Source organism: Megascapheus bottae, chromosome 5 (genome assembly GCF_031878675.1).
Source record: "Megascapheus bottae isolate mThoBot1 chromosome 5, mThoBot2.hap1, whole genome shotgun sequence".
Classification (NCBI taxonomy): domain Eukaryota; kingdom Metazoa; phylum Chordata; class Mammalia; order Rodentia; family Geomyidae; genus Megascapheus; species Megascapheus bottae.
Window position 1 is genome coordinate 28,361,489 of NC_143513.1, and position 19,617 is coordinate 28,381,105.

The 19,617-nt window shown below is 37.5% G+C and overlaps 1 pseudogene; it reads right to left on the reverse strand.

The window, feature by feature from the left end:
* Nucleotides 1-2,453: 2,453 nt before the first annotated feature.
* On the reverse strand, nucleotides 2,454-19,516 carry LOC150063160 (glyceraldehyde-3-phosphate dehydrogenase pseudogene; annotated as a pseudogene).
* Between the last annotated feature and the right edge of the window lie 101 nt (nucleotides 19,517-19,617).

The window sequence follows — 19,617 nt, forward strand, 5'->3', positions numbered from 1 at the left end:
GTTCACTGTGGGAAGCCTCAGCCAGAACTCCATCTGCATCATAGGTCTCCATTTGCATTCAGGTCTCTAGGGATCCTGTCATTTCCAAGGCAGCATCTTTTAGTTTCTTTAATGACTGAGTATGCACCTTTCTTGCTGCATAGTAAGGATAGCTATATATATATAACTAAGCTCTGGGAGATGATCCAACTCTCTCAGTCAGATCTGAGTATCTGGTCTATACTGAACATCAGAAAGTTCACAGGAAACACACATCAGTGGATGTATTTCATTCACATTTTCCTTCCCCCCTTTTCTATGCCAGTATCTGGGTTTAAACTCAGGCCCAGTGTTGTTTAATTTTCTTGCTTGCCTGTATTCTGCTAGTATTACATTACTTGAGCCAAATTTTGAACCCAATTTCTTTTGGTGTTTTTGGAAAGAACTTTTCTTCTTGTGCTGGACTTAAAAATTAAAACTGGATCTCATTTTCCTCAGTAGCTAAAATTACAAGCATGGAACACTGCAATTGGGCTTGAGCTTAAAAAAATGTACTGAGCTTTCTTTCCAAGTATAATATTCTAATTCATATGCATATATAATTTTATAAAAAGTACATTTATACATAGTATACATTTATATATTGTTTCCTTATATATCATTTCTGTATATGTATATATATAGTAGATATCACATTTATTGTACCTATTCTTAGGTACCATATATATAATAATATTGTTTTATATATATCTATATATGTCTATATATAGATATATATTTTTTTACTGGTCCTGAAGACTAAACTCAGGTCCTGAGCATGGTCCTTTGGCTCTCCTCAAGGCTAGTGTTCTATCACTTGAACCACAGCACCATTTCCGGCTTTTCTATATATGTGGTACTAAGAAATGGAACCCATGTCTTCCTGCTAGGCAAGTACTCTAACACTAAGCCAAACCCCTGGCCCCCTAAATTGTTATGTATTTTTTAGTATCATGTGATGGTTGAGTACATTTACACCTTTGACAGTAGTTACATCAAAGCAAATATTTCAGTCTTTTCAAATTTTCACTATGTTGAGGACATTAAAAATCCTTTCTTGTAGCTTTCTGAAATACACAATGCATTGTTATATCAGTAATTATCCTACCAGGCGAAGCACCTCAGCCTACATTCTTTTATCTAGCTATAACTTAGTACTTATTGATCAGATCTCTCTTCATCTCTCCCGCTAACCAAGGACTGGTAACTCCTATTTTCCTCTCCAACTCTATTAGCTCATTGATTGTATGTTCCACATATGAGTGAGATAATGTAGTACTTGTCTTTCTATGCCTGACTTATCTCACTTAACATAACCATCTCCAGTATTGACTGTATTGTGGCATTTAACAGGATTTCTTTCCCTTTTATCTGAACAGTGTTCCACTGTGCTTACACACTGCATTTTCTTTAAGTCTCCATCAATCACTCTCACATCCTCTAAGATAAAAGGCATCAACATTCCAGTCACAGAATCCTATGATTTGAGCTGATTCCTAACAATGCTCAAGAAAAAAATGAAATCTCTACATTGTGACTTATCCCAAATTATTATATGCCTAATATATCAGTTGGGATGGTTCATCTTATATCCCAGTTTGGCAAGGTCATAACTACTTCAGATATTTAGTTGAACATTATTGTGTGGGTTCTCTGAAGATATTTTGAGAGGAAAAATAGCTGTTATCCTACTGAACTTTAAAGAAGATTGGAAGTGACTCATAATTGCAATCAATTGATGGGTTGAATAGAACAACATCATTTCATCAAAACAGAATGAGATCGTGTTGGTACACTGCAAATCTTCATGCATCTTGTCTTATGATATTCTGCTTTAGATTTTAGGATACTTGCCTCGACAGTTGTGTACACCATTTCTCTCCTCTCTCTTCTAGCTCTACCTCACTCTATTGTAGATGTACCCATTACACTCCAAAGAATCTGCTGTATTGGCAACAGCCCTCCACTAAAACTCTCTTACTAGCATTTTCCTTGTTTTCTATGGTATACATTTTTTCTTTATTGTATGCAATAATCGATCCAACTTTGTAAACTTCAGTTGTTCTTGCTCCTCTTTGGACTCAAGAACCTAACAATAATCACCTTGGTTTATAGCCTGAGGTCTTTTTCCACCAAGAATCTTATAGAAAATAGCTGTGACCAAACATTAGGTTTCTTATTCAAATGGATGTTAACTCCTTCCCAAATCTAGAGTGACTATGACATGACGGGGGACTATTTATTTATTTATTGTGGGTGCAGCGAGCTTTATTGGTGGTATGGTGGTGTGCACATCTGGGCTCTGAGCCCCTTCTCTTGGGAGGGGGGAATCCACAAAGGAGATGGGATGGTGAGGAGGGGGAGGGCTTCTCGTGGTTTTGGGGGACTGGGGGAGGGGGTATCCCCAGCAGCTAGGGCATTTCATGGGGGGCCTCTTACTCCTTGGAGGCCATGCAGACTATCAGATTAACCATGCGGTTGCTGTAGCCGAATTCATTGTCGTACCAGGAGATGAGCTGGATCAAGTTGTCCTGAGGGTGACATGGGCACCCGCGGTGAAGGTGGAGGAGTAGATGTCGCTGTTGAAGTCGCAGGAGACCATCTGACCCTGGTTGTACCACGAGATGCCCTTGTGGGGGGCCCTGGGACGCGTGCTTCACCACCTTCTTGATGTCGTCCTGCTTGGCGGCCCTCTCCAGGCGGCAGGTGTGGTCCACCACGGACATGTTAGCTTTTCATGGAGCTTGGGGATGACCTTGCCCACGACCTTGGCTGCGCGTGTGGATACAGAGAGGATGTTCTGGGCAGAGCGTGTCCACAGCTTCCGGTGGACACGTCTTGTGCGTGGCGGTGATGGTGTGCACGGTGGTTATCGGGCCACTCAGGAACACGGGCTAGGGCTGAGCGGGAGACTGAGGCAGGCAAGGAGCCGAGGGCCTGGGGACTTGTTCTTACAGTGGAATTTCACGAGGTTACCTTCACTTCTGCTTGAGTCTCACCATGTGTAGAGAACCTATATTATTATACCTCCATGTACTGGCAATTATTTCTTTCCTGTAGATTCTGGGATTGCTTCCCATTCTCTATTATACAATCTCATTTCCACAGTGACTGGCGCAGCCCAGGTTCCTAAGTGTCTGTGGCAGACTCACTTCTCCCTGCTTCTTACTCAGACTTACGAGGAACAAATGAATAGTAATAGGCGGCCAATGAAATGTCTTGGCACAATAAGGGAGTTTGCTAGAATAGTCTTCTTGCTAGATCACTTTATAGAAGATGTGCCCTGAAATGCTTCAGCCAAGCTAGTGACCCACAGAATACAGAAACTCAAGTAAAAGGAAAAAAAGAAGAAAAAACAGAGTTTGTAGTAATATAACTATAGTGCGATGTGGGATATGATTATATTGACTCTAAGCAGAGTTTCTAAGGCTTGCAAGACTTGCTAGTCATGGATCTTTGACTTGCTTCTTCCATACTATCTTCAAGAAATGAAGTTGCTGTCTTTAATATGTTGTTTGAGTGTGTACTTTTAACCACTAGCCTCTTGCAAGAAGTAGTATTTGTTAATTAGTAGCCAGTGAGTGGATAATTGATTTCATGACAATGAAGCCTCAATCGACTGAAGAATTCTCACCTATAATCTCTCTGAGCTATACAAGGCAGCAACATTTTAGGGACAGGACAGCATCCCACAACAAAGTAGTGTACTGTGTAGAAATATATAGTGTGTTCTTGGGGATTCTCTAGACTGTGATGATGGAGTGCTAGACTAGTGTGCATAGAGTCCTTTCCAACATTTATATATAGTTCTCTATCCCCCAGGGAGACTGATATCTTGGGGATTTCTCAGATTTTTAAAAAAAAATTAGTGACAGGCTGGGAGTTTGGTAGAGTGCTTGCCTGGCATGCATGAAGACCTGGGTTCCCACATGCATAGAAAAAAAAGCCAGAAGTGGTGCTGAGACTCAAGAACAAGAGCACCAGTACTGAGAAAGTCCAAGGACAGGCCGGGAGTTTGGTCTAGTGGTTAAAGTGCTTGCCTAGCATGCATGAAGACCCGGGTTCGATTCCTTGGTACCACATACATAGAAAAAAGCCGGAAGTGGTGCTGAGGCTCAAGTGGTAGAGCTCTAGCCTTGAGAAAGTCCAAGGACAGTGCTCAGGCTCTGAGCTCAAGCACAGGACTGGCAAAAAAAAAAAATCCAAGGACAATGCTCAGACCCTGAGCTCAAACCCAGCACTGGCAAAAAAAATATTGACTATTGTATATTCTGCTCTGTAAATATAAATTAAATTAACTAAAATATGTTTTACTCATGTTTCTTGTCAGCCCATTAACAAGGAAAATCACGGTTGCCTCTCATCATGGAAGATACTCAATTAGATGTATTGATTAAGTGTTGTGTTTATCTTCTTGCCATATGTCTATTTCATGGCTGGATGATATTCTACTGCTTCAGTCATGCTTCTCCTCTGTTTTTTTGCTGGTTAATTGGAGATCAGAATCTTGAGAATTTGTCTTCTAGGGATGGAGTAAAACCTTGATTCTTAGATCTCAGCTTTATGAGTAACTAGGATTATCTGGAAGAGGGTATACCTTTATCTTTTTGCTTTAACTTTGCTTATTGGACCTCAGGACCCAGAGACTAGGGAAGATCTCTAGGCACTATGGTGGGCAGTGTTCAGGGTTGAAGCGATGAAGTTCAATAATGCACAGAAAGTTTTATTCCTAGGATATTTTAAATGTCAGGAACAATGGTTTCTTAAATCTAATTTAACACATGGTGATCTGTAATGTATTTAAATATAATTTTGATATTGTGATAAGAGTCCCTGCAAGTGTTACTCCACTGATGGTTTAAAAAAGAAAATTAGTCTAAAAGAAAACTTGAGGGGGGGTAGGAGGAGAATGATGGAACGGGTGACATTGATCAATGATTGAGATGCATTACAATTATAAATTGACATATTTATTTGAAGCCACTTTATACAACTATTTAAAATTAATAAAATAATATTTAATGATAATGAATATTTTATAGTAATCAAAATAATACTAAGTAATAAAAAATCTTACAATAAAAATAATATTTGAATATCATGGAAAAAAAGGAAAAATCATTTTTTAAAAATAAAGAGAAGTATCCCGTTGCCAGTGACTCATGCCTATATTCCTAGCTACTCAGGAGACTGAGATCAGAGTTCAAAGTCAGCTGGGGCAGAAAAGTCCTGGTGAGACTCTTATCTCCAATTAACCACTGAAAACCTGGCACAGGGACAGTTCCCAGGCCCTGAGTTCAATCCCTAAGCTACACAACTGGAGGGAAAAAAAAGAAAGTCAAGAAAGTAGATTGCATGTTTGAGTAACCTTTGTGACTGATGTAGACCAATTTATGAATCAACATCTCCTCTCCAGTCCTGGTATTAAATGTCAGAGATGGGATCATCACTCACTGGGCTGGAGAGTCCATTGCATCTCTTCTCAAGTACAAACTCGATTTCTTAGCCGAGTGTGTAGCTGCTTAACATTGCTTGACTAGGTCATTGATCATAACACAGGAATTTACATTTACTTGCAAATATGTGATGAAAATGTCATTGAAACAGAAAACATTGAGACATTATTCTTCAAGAGAACTGTGAGTGTGAATACTAAAGAATATCTGCTAATCGTTATTAGGGAATGTACTTTTTTCCTTCACATTATCTGAAAAGAAAACATGCATTACCAATGTCAGGAGGACTTAGACAAAATTTGCAATTTTTAAGTGCACATAAGCAATTCTGTCATTGCTTTTGTTTGTGGTTGTGGGGGGAAGGAGGACAGGGTAGAGTTCTGGGACTTGAACTAAGGGCCTGAACACTGTTCCTGAGAACATTTTTGCTCAGGGCCAGTACTCTACCATTTGAGCTCTAGCATCATTCCTTGTTATTTGTTTCTTAATTGGAGATGAAGTGAAACATTAACTTTTTAATATTTTATTTTATTCTTTTCTAATTTTTTAATTCTTTTTGTTTGTTTGTTTGTTAGTAGTAGGGTTGCCTTTTTTTCCCCAGTCATGGGGCTTGAACTCAAGGCCTGGATACTGTCCCTATGCTTCTTTTTGCTCAAGGGTAATGTTTTATCTATTGAGCCACAGAGCCACTTCCAGTGTTTTCTGTTTATGTGATACTAAGGAATTCAACCCAGGGCTTGATGCATGCTATGCATGTACTCTACCACTAAGTCATATTCCCATCTCCAACCTTTTAATAATTATACACCAAGAATTATAAAGAAAAGTGTGTCATCTAGAGTATGATGGTAAGAAATAGCAAATGTAGTTAGAAACTGTTTTCTCTTATACAATCTACAGAAGTTTGTAGAAATTTTAGGAAGTGCTTCATCACATAGTAGTGTGCAAAGTTACTGTTTTTTGATCCAACATATTCTTCCTTCCTACAAAGTGCAGAATTTCTTATTCTCTGACCCTGTTGGCTCGACACTTTTTGGAAAAATATAATATATATACACAAATATATTTGTGTATAAATATATATATATATATATGCTATTGCAGGACTAGGGAAGGCTTGTGATCCATTCTAAAGGAACTGAGTGCTCTGATCAGAGTCTCAAAGGATATGCTGAGATCACCTCTGAATCACAGCATTCAGAGTTGGTTATACCTGGGTTCAATACCCTCCCAAGCATGCTCATGAGCTCTGGAAACCTAGATTTCAGTTTTTCAGTTCCTCATTCTTCAGCTTTTCCTTAATCTTAAGGACCTCCTTCTCTGTATCTTTTCCTGCAAAGAAAGAATCCTATCATTCCATGTGATCTTAGATTGATGATTGTATTATGATTTCTCCTCAATGTAAAAAAATAATAAAATTTTAATCTCATAATACCCATTGTGTTTAGTTCTTACATGGTAATATCCCTCCTCTGCTAATATATATATATATACACATATATATGTATGCTTTCTATCATAGAAAGTACTGTTCACAAAATTCTCAATTCATCAGTTCATCTGTAATACATTATTTTTTCCCATAGAAGCTTTGAATTTCTTTTTTTTTTTTTTTTTTGCCAGTCGTGGGCTTGAGCTCAGGGCCTGAGCACTGTCCTTGGACTTTCTCAAGGCTAGAGGTCTACCACTTGAGCCTCAGCACCACTTCCGGCTTTTTTCTATGTATGTGGTACCGAGGAATCGAACCCGGGTCTTCATGCATGCTAGGCAAGTACTTTAACCACTAGGCCAAACTCCCGGCCCCTGAATTTCTTTCAAAATGATGGTCTTTAAGCTTAACTGAAATGTATCTGGACATTTTTCCCATCTTTTCCAAGTTCTGCTTCTATTTGAAAATGCTATCACCAGAAAAGATATTAAAACTGTATCTTGTGTCACCAAGTCATAGTGTTTCATGATCCTTCATGCCTGCTACATGTATAGAGCTGATTCTTATTCATCCATCTAATTGAATACATACATACATACATATTACAAATGAATTACTTTAAAAAAAAACTACTGTTAATAATGAGCTAAGTCTTTAGCCTTCAAATTTTGTTATTGTCTTAGTGAAGTGTGTGGAAAAAGTGGATTGTCTTATGACTGATAGTAAGATATGAAGATGGGAAACAGTTTAAAAGAAAAATTCTGAAATGAAGCAAAGAACAAGAATTGCGTACTCTCAGTCCAGGAGATTAAATAACTCATCACTTATCATCAAAATTTCCAATTCTGGCACATATTTTCTAGTTATGTTTGAACCTTAACAGAAATAGTTTTCCATTGAAGTAACAATAATAAGAAAGCCAAGGCCCCCTTAAGTGTCCTACCATGCAACAATAAATATCTGCCTTATATCAATTCTCTCAACAAGATGACAGTGACATATGCCAATGTAATTCATGAAAACATTTTAATAACCCTACTCTTGGGAATCTGATAATCTGTAGAATCAGGGAAGAATATTAAAAAAAAATAACTAAAATGCATATTAAGATTGTCATCTAAAATAAATAAATTGCATAACACACACCAAATTTTGAAACTTTTCACATGGATTTCAACATGTTTACATTTTCCTTATTAGTGATATATGAGTAAAAAATTACTTATAACGGGTAATTTTTTAAATTCATTTTCTAGATATCAAAAAGAAAAGGAAGCCTGATCCGCTGACATGCTGGGATAACTGGAACAAAGTAAAGCTGGGTAAAGCATATCAAGACAAGCCTGCCACCAGTGCTAATTCCTGTAACCCTAGCTACTTAAGAGGATGAGATCTGAAGTTCACAGTTCAAAGCGGGCCTGCCCAGGAAAAAATGAAACTCACATGTGCAATTAAGCAGAAAAATCTGTAACTGCACTGTGGCTCAAGTAGTAGAGCACTAGCTTTAAGAAAAATGCATCCCAGGGACAGTGCTCAGGCCCAGTGCTCAAGCCCCAGGCCCCAGGCCAGGAAAAAATAAAAAAGAAAACAATAACAAAACATTCCAAGACAGTCACCTCAACCATAGAGTGCCTTTGTAAACTGATTCAGAATTTCCATGCATCAAGTAATTGAGAAAGACATTGCATAGCCATGAAGGCATACCTAATATATGTGAGTTAAAAGAAAATTCATCTTGAGCAATTGTGTAAATATTTCCTCCCATTTTTGTTCTATGTATTATCCAACAATAAGTAGTACTGGAAGATTAAAATGCTGATGTTATGACAAGGAATGCAGCTCATATACAATAAGTGTATTTTCAAACATGGAAAAGATTCTTTAAGTTACATTAGAAATGCTTTGAAAAATTTATTGTCCCTTACACTCAATCATGAAATATAAAATATTTAAAGTGTTTTTGCCATTCTGGATATATTTAAACAGAACTGGGACTAAAGGCATGTAAAGTAAGGACTTATAAAACTTTATCTTTGAGAATTTGGAACCTTTTCAAAGCCAGCACAAGTAGAAAAATCTGTGATACTCTACTACCAAGAAGAAATGTTGAATGCCTTGAGTATGTATAGTAAACACAAATGGAAATTCGTTTTCTCTATGAAAAATATGCTGAACTTATGTGTTTGTAGTCATTTGCCTATTAATATATATACAAAAATGTATGCCTTACTCAAATCAGGTAAAAAGTGTTCATATATAAAAGACAAAGTATCTGAGTCTTTAGCAAGCTGGACACAAACCCAAATCCCAAACTAACCCTTCCAATGCCACTGCCACACACTCTGCAACCTAAAGCAATTCTAAAAGGTAAACATGGCTCAACAGTCTATAATGAGGTTTTTCAAAGTGAGGAAAAGGAATGGGAAAGAGTTGATAGTTATTAAGAAAGGTATGCTAAGTTTCTTATGTATTTGATTAGATGATGGTCATATTTAAGCATGAATTACCACATTACTTCTTGAGCATCTTTCAGAAATAAGGAAATTAAGGATCTAAGTTTTGTATCAGTGTTCTGCATGTACCAAAGCAGTTGGGAACAATCTGTATTTCACAAAATATTGATTAACACCATCCCCTGAACTCCCTCTATGTGACCATATCTCCTTTTGTATTCATCTTCCATGTTTGCAGTCCATACCTTGAAGAACTATCACATGGTAAAACATCCGTGGTAAAATCCTGAGAGAATGAGGTTTGGGTCAGGTTGGACACTCATTCAAGTCCTTTTGCTAACTGCTAGGATTTCCTGGGAAACTTCCTTGCTTGCTGACCATGAGAAAATAAAGTCTTAAGAGCACTTGAGTTGTCAGACAGAGTTGATTAAAAATGAGGTTTTTAAACACAGTTCTAGTGCCATCCCCAGATGAATGGAAATATAAGCCATGGCAAGGGGTGGAACTTGTAAATCTGCTAAGATTAATGGAAGTGAATTACCATTTCGCTCCAAAGGAATATGTTTAGGCATCTGTAAAAAATGAGTCTAAACCCCAACTGGATGATCCCACATTATTTGAACAGTTCAAGTCTTAAAATTAGTAAAATCTTCCCAGAACTCTAAATTCCTGTATGCTCTTGACACCATTTGGGAGAAAGCATGTTTATAGACAGATGAAAATATCAAGAAATTACAATTGTCATTAAGGACTAGAATCATTTAAAAAGAAGTCTTTAAGTTCCTGTCACTACATTTGTCTTGTAAATTTTTTTTTCATTTTTTAATTTTTGCCAGTTTGGGCTTGAACTCAGAACCTGAGCGCTGTCCTTGGACTTTCTCAAGGCTAGAGCTCTACCACTTGAGCCTCAGTACCACTTCCAGCTTTTTTCTATATATGTGGTACCTAGGAATAGAGCTGGGGTCTTCATGCATGCTATGCAAGCACTCTACCACTAGGCTAAACTCCTTGCCCTGTATTGTAAATTATTAAGTAATCTAAATAGTATATATATATGTGTGTGTGTGTGTGAGTGTGTATACATATACATATATGTATGTACACACACAAACATATGAAGGTGACAGTGATCAAGATGCTTCTTTAGCTAATGACAGCTGAATATTGAGTCTAGGCATATGAAGACAAAATTACTTACTTATTTCTCATGCATGTGCTGATCCTTGAGATACAATATAAAATGCTGAAAAGATTGCATGTTTGCATATAAAATAATTTCAATCTCTTTTGCATATATAGAGACAGAAATTAAGTCCATTAGCTAGATTTTATGTCTTACTAATGGGACTGGAACACATAACAGAAATGCAGATTTTAAAACATAATACGGCCAAAGTAATTGGTAAAGATTCAATGGAATGCTTACCATCTCAATATCTCACATTTTAGTTCAGATGTGTGTGGTCCGCATTTACCATAATCAACTTCCCCTTGGGTGTGCATATGCCATGAGGTTCTATCTAAGGGTAGGTGCGGGGCAGGGAATAACTCTGTGACTCTGTAACTAGAGATAAGACCTACATAGGTGTGGCCTTGCAGGAAAGGAGGAGGGATTTAATCTGGAGACAGCGACCCATTTTTTTTTTTTTCATTACTTCAGACCCACAAGGTTTGTTCACTGCTATGCTGGAAAAGGTGCGTCTTCACTGAAGGACTCCAGTTTTTTGTTTTTGTTTTCTATTCGCAACTCCCATGTGGAGAGCTGAGAGGATATTCACTCAAAAGGAAGAACCCTTCTCTCATGGAAGGGTCCTTGTGCCTCAGTGGCTCTATGAGTAGGAAGAGTGAAAATGGCCTCAGAGAGCTAAGACCCTTCATGCAGATGGAAACCCATTCATTTTAGAACAGTCAGAAATGGTGTTTATCCAGCCATGAAATGATAGCCTGAGGTTCCCAGTTTTCCTGCAAGCAGGCTCACTTTACCTTGGCTTCTCATCTGCTGTGCCTGCAAAGCACACTTTATTGCACTTAGACCATGGTCAAAGTGCTTTACAAACACCAGTGAGAATCCATTCAATGTTGTTGTAGGAAAGAGCAATGCCTGCCATTCAGTTTTACAAAACATTAAAAAAAATTATAGACTATTATTCTCTGGGCAATAATTCTGTGACTTTTTATTTTCAAAAGATCATGTATATTAGAAAATAATTGTAAGTGCTAAATTTGTCTAATCAAAATTTGAAAGAGGTATAGAATTCTATTATATGAATAATATGATTCAAAATTAAATATAGATATTAGCAATTATGACCTAGCTGCCTCAGTGTAAAAGTAGTGAATCAGGGCCAGGAGCTGGGGTTTGATTCCTTGGTACCACATACTGAGAAAAAAGCCAGAAGTGGTGCCGAGGCTCAAGTGGTAGAGCTCTAGCCTTGAAAAAGTCCAAGGACAATGCTCATGCCCTGAGCTTAAGCCCAGGAATGGCATAAAAAAAGAAAAGTAGTGAATCATGATTTATTTATCTATGTTAGGTGGCCCAAGTATGAAAATACATTATTACTAAGCTTGATCAGCATATCCTTGAAAATATCCTTTTTTCATCTTCTCGTGATGTTCTTTTAATTCTATATACTTGTTTTCAAAGGGTAAATATCTACTTAGAAGCATGCATTTATCTTTCTGAATTGTATTTATCAATTTAAACAAGATGAATCCATGTAAAATGCAATAATTCTGGATTCTTGTACTTTTGCTTCTGAACTCCAAATGAAGAGCATGTTTTCCCTGGAGTTAAAATGTATATGCTCCCCAAAAGATAAATAGTATTGGCATGATTCTTATAAAATATACTTTGGGTCTCTGACCAAATAAGTGGGCAATAATAAAAAGAAGAATAAGATATAAGTGCTGTGGCTCACACCTATAATCCTAGCTAGTCAGAAGATCTGAAGATCTGAGATCTGAAGATTATAATTTGAAGCCAGCCTGACCAGGAAAATCTATGAGAGTCATCTCCAATTAAGGAGCAAAAGAGCCAGAGGCAGAAGTCTGGCTCAAATGGCAGAACATTAGAGTTGAGCAAAAATTAAGTAAAACACAGCAATAACAACAACAACAACAAAAAGCATAAAGTTCAGATCACACAAAGTGCCAAGATCCTGAGATCAAAGGCAGAATGGGTACAAACAAAAACAAAGAGTAAAAACAAAACCAAGATAGTCTTGTTTGTAATACCAAAAATGTAACAATAAAGCAGAAGGATTTTAGTTTGCTTGGACATCCATTCAATCACTCTCTCTCTCTCTCTCTCTCTCTCTCTCTCTCTCTCTCTCTCTCTCCATATATATATATATATATATATATATATATATATATATATGAAAAAGAAACACTAAGACCACAAACCTGCCTGTGCTGGTCTCTTGTCAAATTAATCAACAGGAATGTGTGACATTAAAAGTGATTTCATGTATAAAACCATCCCTATGATGGTCATGATGAGCTCATATTAGTCACTACTTTTTTTGTTCCACTCCTGGGGCTTGAACTCAGGGCCTAGGCACTGTCCTTGGGCTTTCTCATGGCTGGTTCTCTAACATTTGAGCCACAGCAACACTTTCAGCTTTTTCTCTGTGTGTGGTACCAAGGATGGAGCCCAGGCCTCCTGCATGCTAGGCAAGTACTCTACCTGTAGGCCACATTCCTGGTCCCAGGTGGATCCTCTTATCAGTCCTTTTAGTAGACTTTCAATTCTACTCACAGTATAGCTTTGATTGCCTTTGTTTACCTTTGAAGATTTGAGCATTATAGTGTCATGGTGGATCTGGTGGTCTGTGTTTCCCAGTCTACTACAATCCCATTGGAAGATAGAACGCCACAGATTAAGATAGTTTGGGTTCAGTTTGCAGGAGAAAAGGCAAGGAAAATGAATAAAATATTTAAATAAGGCTTAATATTTTACTTTAAGAACATATGCATAGCTTAATAGTTACACCTAGGCTTTCTTTTAAAGAAACTGCAGTGTATTCTTATTACTGTGTGGCATTATCTTAATTTTTTCCTAAGCAATTGCACCATTGAATTGAGAGTAACATAAGACTTTTGCTATTGACACTTTTTGAAGTTATATTTTGTGGTTTATGAATGTACAAGATATGATTTTAGCATCATTTTCAAGGACCCCTTAGCAAGCCATAGACAGAAATGATTTCAGTACTGCTTTGAATATGCTACTGTCAATTTTTTATTTCTAGCTGCAAAAAAAAACAAGTCATGCAGTCAAGAAAACTTCTATTTCATGTTTCCCCTTCTGTGAAATCTTTAACAAAAACAACCTTTTAAGTCTTGCTCCCGGGCTAAGGCTGGTTTGGAAATTAAAGCCCATCTTCAATTCACAGAGGTAAGGTTAAAAAAAAACTCATGTAAATTAGGATTCATAATGGAAGCAGTGTGATCCTTTTATCATCAATGCACAAGCCAAGCTCCACTTAAGTAAAAGTAAACAGAGCATGGCAGGCCATTCTCCACTTTGATTTTATGAACTGTATATCCTATTGTAAAAAGTGTCCATGGCAGTAATGCAGGCATTTCCTTTGACTTCTCTTGTAATCTTTTGCTGGTAATGTCTGCAAGTCACTGGATATGGCATTTGCTTTCCTTGTCTGCTTCACTTGAGAGGCCCTTGAATGTGAAAAATCACAAGTGTAAGATTCTGCCTTTCAGTAAACATGCAAAGAACTAGAACTAACTCTTCTGTATTGGATTGGAATGCTGAAATTGACAGATTGTAGAAATAAAGTAAAAGTCATTTTCTTTTATGTGCAGGAAATATAAAGCTTTCCCTTTCTGTTCTAGTTAGAGAAAATGAGTAATATAGGAATAACTTCCAGCTCCTGCTCTGCAGGAATGATTAGAGAGACTGGCAGTACAGAATGAGATTAAGTAATTCAAAGTGTTAGTGCCATTTACACTTGCTTATTATTTTGTAGATCAGTGAGACACCCTCAGCAATCAGACATTTTATGTCTCCTGGCTGTATGTTTGACACATTCTATTTTTTTGACAATTCTCTGCTAGGGCCACTGAGTGAATAGCAAAGGATATTTGCTTTGAGTTTTGCTATCATGGGCAAGAAAACCAAATCCCATTAGGAATATATGAGAAACTGAATAGAGTAAGATAGGAAATTCAATATAATTTATCAATATTACCTTGATTTCTCTCTTTCTTAAGATTGGCAACTTTTTAAAAAATCATCTGACTTAAATTTTACATAGTAATCAAATTGAAAATGAAAAAAAATCAGACTTTAACTGATTGAGAAATCTTGTTGGATAGTAATTTAATATCCACCTGTATTTAAATAGCAGTGATAATTTAAGAATTCTTAATAGTATATGTCTTGCTATAAATAGAGGAACACTTAAATGATGAAATATTGAAAGCTTTCTCCATGTGCCTTTGGTAATAATAAATGTGGTTATCACCCTCTGTACTCTGCTTTGCTCTGGAGATCTCAACAAGGTCAATTGATCCGCATAAATGAACAAAGTTTTGCCTAATCTGTTAAGCAACCACCTGGTCCTCCCCAAACTGTTTTTGAAGTTTAGATAGTTTCCAAATTTAACCAAGAAAATAGTACACCCAATCTGTCTGTCTGTCTGTCTCCCTCCCTCCGTTCTTTCCTCTTCCTTTCCCCGCCTCTCTCTCTCTCTCTCCCTCTCTCTCCCTCTCTCTCCCTCTCCCTCTCTCTCTCTCTCTCTCTCTCTCTCTCTCTCTCTCTCTCTCTCTCTCTCTCTCTCTCTCTCTCTCTCTCTCTCTCTTTCTCTCTCTCTCTCTCTCTCTCTCTCTCTCTCTCTTTCCCTCTCTCTTTCCCTCTCTCCCTCTCTCTCCCTCTCTCCCCCTCCCCCTTCCCCTCTCTTTCTTTTGTCTCTTTCTCTCTCTCTCTCTAAGGAGCTTGGACTCTGGACATGGGTGGGGTCCATGAGTTCTTCTGCTCAAGGCTACCACTGCCCTGCTCCTAGAGCCACAGGGCCACTTCCGGTTTTCTGGTGCTTAATTGGAGATAAGAGTCCCAAGGTCTTTAGTGCCCAGGCTGGCTTTGAGCCCCAATCCTCAGATCTCAGCATCCTGAGTAGCTAGGAGGATTACAGGCATGAGCCACCGAGCCCAACCCCTTCCTCTCTTACCTGTCACCTCAGTCACTTTGGGTCACTGTCTCTCTCTTCTATCTCCTTTTATTTCTCTCATACCGGGATCAGAAAGATCTACTTTTAATATCCTGACAAATATAAATGTGGACATGGGACAGATTACAAAAGCCCATTTCTGGGAGAGTGAGAGTAATTTGCTTTTTAATCAAAATCAATTTTCTTTTCCAGTTGTCTTTAAAAAGAAATTGGAGGGTGGGGCACTATCGTGGCCTAATGGAAGAGTGCTTGCCTAGCATGCATGAAGCCCTGGGTTCCTATCCTTGTTACCCACACACAGAAAAAGCTGAATGTGGTAATGTGGCTCAAGTGGTAGAGCACTTGCCATGCAAAAGTTCAAGGACAGTGCCCAGGCCCTAAGCTCAAGCCCCAGTACTGACACACAAAAAAAGCAAATAAAAAAGAAGTTTGGGGCCTGGAAAGTGTAACTCAGAGGTAGAGTCCCTAGGTTCTATTCATAGCATCACAGAAAGAGGAAATCTGTTTTTGTTCATATTCGTTTTTGCCTTGCAGCTCAGCTTGACTACTCTCAAAAGAGTTATTTGTGAAGAAATTGTCAAGAACCACCATGAAGACAGTCTTGTTATCATGTAACTTTTTCCCCTGTCTATTCCTGAGACTCTCCTTTGGCATTGTAAAATGAAGTAGCTGGATCATGTAATCTATGAGTTTTCCTACAAAATTATATAGGACTGAAGTCTTCAAGGAAAAAAACTATTTACTGTCCATAAAGGTCTATTGCAAGCATAAAGCTATTAACACTGCAGATAAAGTGTTTCACTATAAAGCTAGCAAGTTAATCACTGCCTCTAAGGCTTTGCTGTAAGATCTAGGCTTTTACTCTTAGCAGACAGAAACCACAGTTTCTATAATGTAAAACTGGGGAAAAACTAACACTATTAACCAATTAAAACTATCTGAGATAAGAGTAGTTTTCTCAAGCGTGATATGTTCTCTTTAATCCTCATTAATTTTCCAACTTTGAATGACCTTTATTTTTAGAAATCAACTAGGTATTGATTCTTTTAACCTCCAAAACTCATAGAAACCTTTCTTTTTTTATTTCACAGGTATTTCAGTGGAGATGCAAATATGGCATAGGGCAAAAATGTGTATTTTTGAAATAAGAATTGGAGTTAAGTACATCAACCAACTTTCCACTTGAAGTCAGTTAACTCTTCCTGATAAAATGGGCAAAGGGGTGAGTTTTTCTGATAGCTCTTGCATCTGGAATAGAAGATAGTATATGCAAATATTTCTCAAGCTCATTAGCCACCCAATAGATGGTAATTTCATTACTATTTTTCATTCTGTAGATTTCTTCCTTAGCTTAAAAACACTTTTCCATGGCATTTTATGGTTTATTTTGTACTTAGTTTATGTACAAACTATTAAAGTAGATCTAGAATACAGTGTCTTAAATATAATATGCACTTTTTACTCTATGTGTGAATATAAGTATACAAGTGAATTAGTAGGATATTTTTCCCTTTTTATTGTAATTAATGGAGGGGTTGCAATTATATTCGCCAGATGGAAGGTGCATTACTTCTCACACAATGATACTGCTTCTCATGTTTTTTGTCCCCTTTTCCCTCCCTTCACAAACTCCCCTCATTTTGTTTCCTCCCTTTCCCTTTCCTATTTCAAATAAACAAATATAAAATAAATGAGTATAAAATATACCAGATAACAAGTTCAGATAGTGTAACTATATGAGATTAACCAAGGGGCAACAAAAGAGATGAGAGATAACTTAGTGCATTAAGAACAACGGTCACACATTATGAAGCTCCTGTTTTGTTCTCTATATGTGAGCCCTTCAGACAGGCCAGTTAGGGTGAACAAATGGATGGATCTCAAATCTATTGTTAAATTAAATGGGGAGAAAAATAAAAGATCAAGGGGACATGGAAGAAAATGTATTTGTTTTTGAGCACATATACCTACTTCCAAGCATAAGGAAATATAGTCCTCTCCCAAATATACAAGAGGGGAATGGGGAGAGATTGGATCTTGCTAGAAGTCAACCACCACCTTTCAGGAAATTAACACTGGCTGTACCCAGACACTGAGTGTGACATTATGTCCCTGATGTGTTTGTGGTGCTAAAACTCTCAGTGTTACTAAATTCTGAAATAATACTGCAAGAGTGACTTTTGTAAGACACGCTTTCCATCTTTGTTGCTCATTTGCAATCATCCACAAGGAATTTAATTGCTTGCCAATAAAATATTGAACTTTGTAGCTTGTGTTCTAGTATCTGTTTAATCATAGGGCACGCTTGTAACTGACTACAAAATTTGGGTCTGGAACTGAGTTTGTGCTCACTGCAGTGGTCTGAATATTTGTGCTCTTCCTGACTCCTACTTTAAAATCGGATCACAAGTAGTGAGTGAGTAGTGGAGGTTTCAAGAGGGTATTTTGGTCATGAGCACTTGCCTAGCATGCATGAAGACCCAAGTTGATTCTTTGGTACCATATATAAAGAAAACAACACATAGGTACCATATACATAGAAAACAACACATATGTACCATGTACAAAGAAAAACACTGGAAATGGTGCTGTGGATCAAGTGGTAGAGCTCCAGCCTTGAGAAAGTCCAAGGACAATGCTCAGGCCCTGAGTTCAAGGCCCAGGACTGGCAAAAAAAAAAACACAAAACCTAAGAATGAATGTGTCTTTTCTCTTCATTCCTGTGAGAACCTAACCAAAATATACAGGTGACATGACTCCATAGAAACACCAAACCTGCTAGCAACTTGATCTTAGATCTTCTAGTGAGAAATAAATTGTAAGCTGTTTGTTCTAGCAGCCTCCATAGATTTAAAGCTTTATCTCATGTTAAATTCAATTAATACAGCCTGACATGAATGAACAAAGAAAGTGAATTTCTTTGTCCATTAAGAGTGGATCTGGGTTGGAATCACAGATCTTGTCTCTATGGGCCTTTAAAACCTTTAAGATTCCCAGAAGTTCAGTTCACATCAATCAAGGATAATTACTGCTAATTTATGGGGGTGTAACATATGCAATGAATTCTTGCCTGAATTGTCTTTCCTTCCCCCTTCATTCTTCTACCTTTCTCACCTTGGCCCCACCCTCCCTTCTTATAAGTACAATCTCCTGGTAGTTATTTTGTTGGGCTTTGACTTCATCTTTTAAAAATAATTATACTGTCTTGCACTCTCCATAGACTATTACACTTCAGTTAATTTATTTGTAAACCCTTGCTTTTCACCCCATGTGTTGTGTGTTTTCTTGTAGATTAACAGGCATGTTCTCCTTACCTACAAATGAAGGAACCATGCAACTTATGTTTGTTTGGGTCTAACTTAATTCACTTAATATAATTTTTTCCAAGTCTTTCCAGTTCCTTACAAATGGCATAATATTTTTTGATGGATTTGTAGAATTCCATTGTGTGTGTGTGTGTGTGTGTGTGTGTGTGTGTGTGTGTGTGTGTGTGTATCTCACATTGTCTTGATCTGTGTTTCCATTGAAGGGTATCAGGGGTGATTCCATATTTGGCTATGGTAAATAATTCTGCAACAAACATGGAGTTTCCTCCATCTCTCTGTCTCTGTATGTCATGTCTCTCTTACACACACACACACACACACACACACACACACGTGTGTGCACACACCTCTCCCTTTGTAAATACATGTGATTCAGTTACCTGTAAGTGATCTGTGTATGTTCATGAATTCATTGTTTCCACAATGACTAAGGCAAGAAAAATTGTCATTCTTTATGACAGACACAGCCCTTACCACCAAGAGCACAGACCTGAAGTCATCTCTTCACATCTGGAACATGACACTGTTGCTATCACTCATGAGGACACAATGAAAAATCAGGTGCTTATTGTTGCTCTCTTGTTACTTGATATTCTCTTGTCACTCTCCAGAGTTCTTCTTCTTTCTCATACAGGGCATAAGTCATTTTGATCATGCAGTTTAAATATGCTCAAGCTCAATCTTTTTTCAGATCTCTCCAAGCTTACCCATTTTTACAGGAACAAAAAATTCTGTGATGATCTCTTT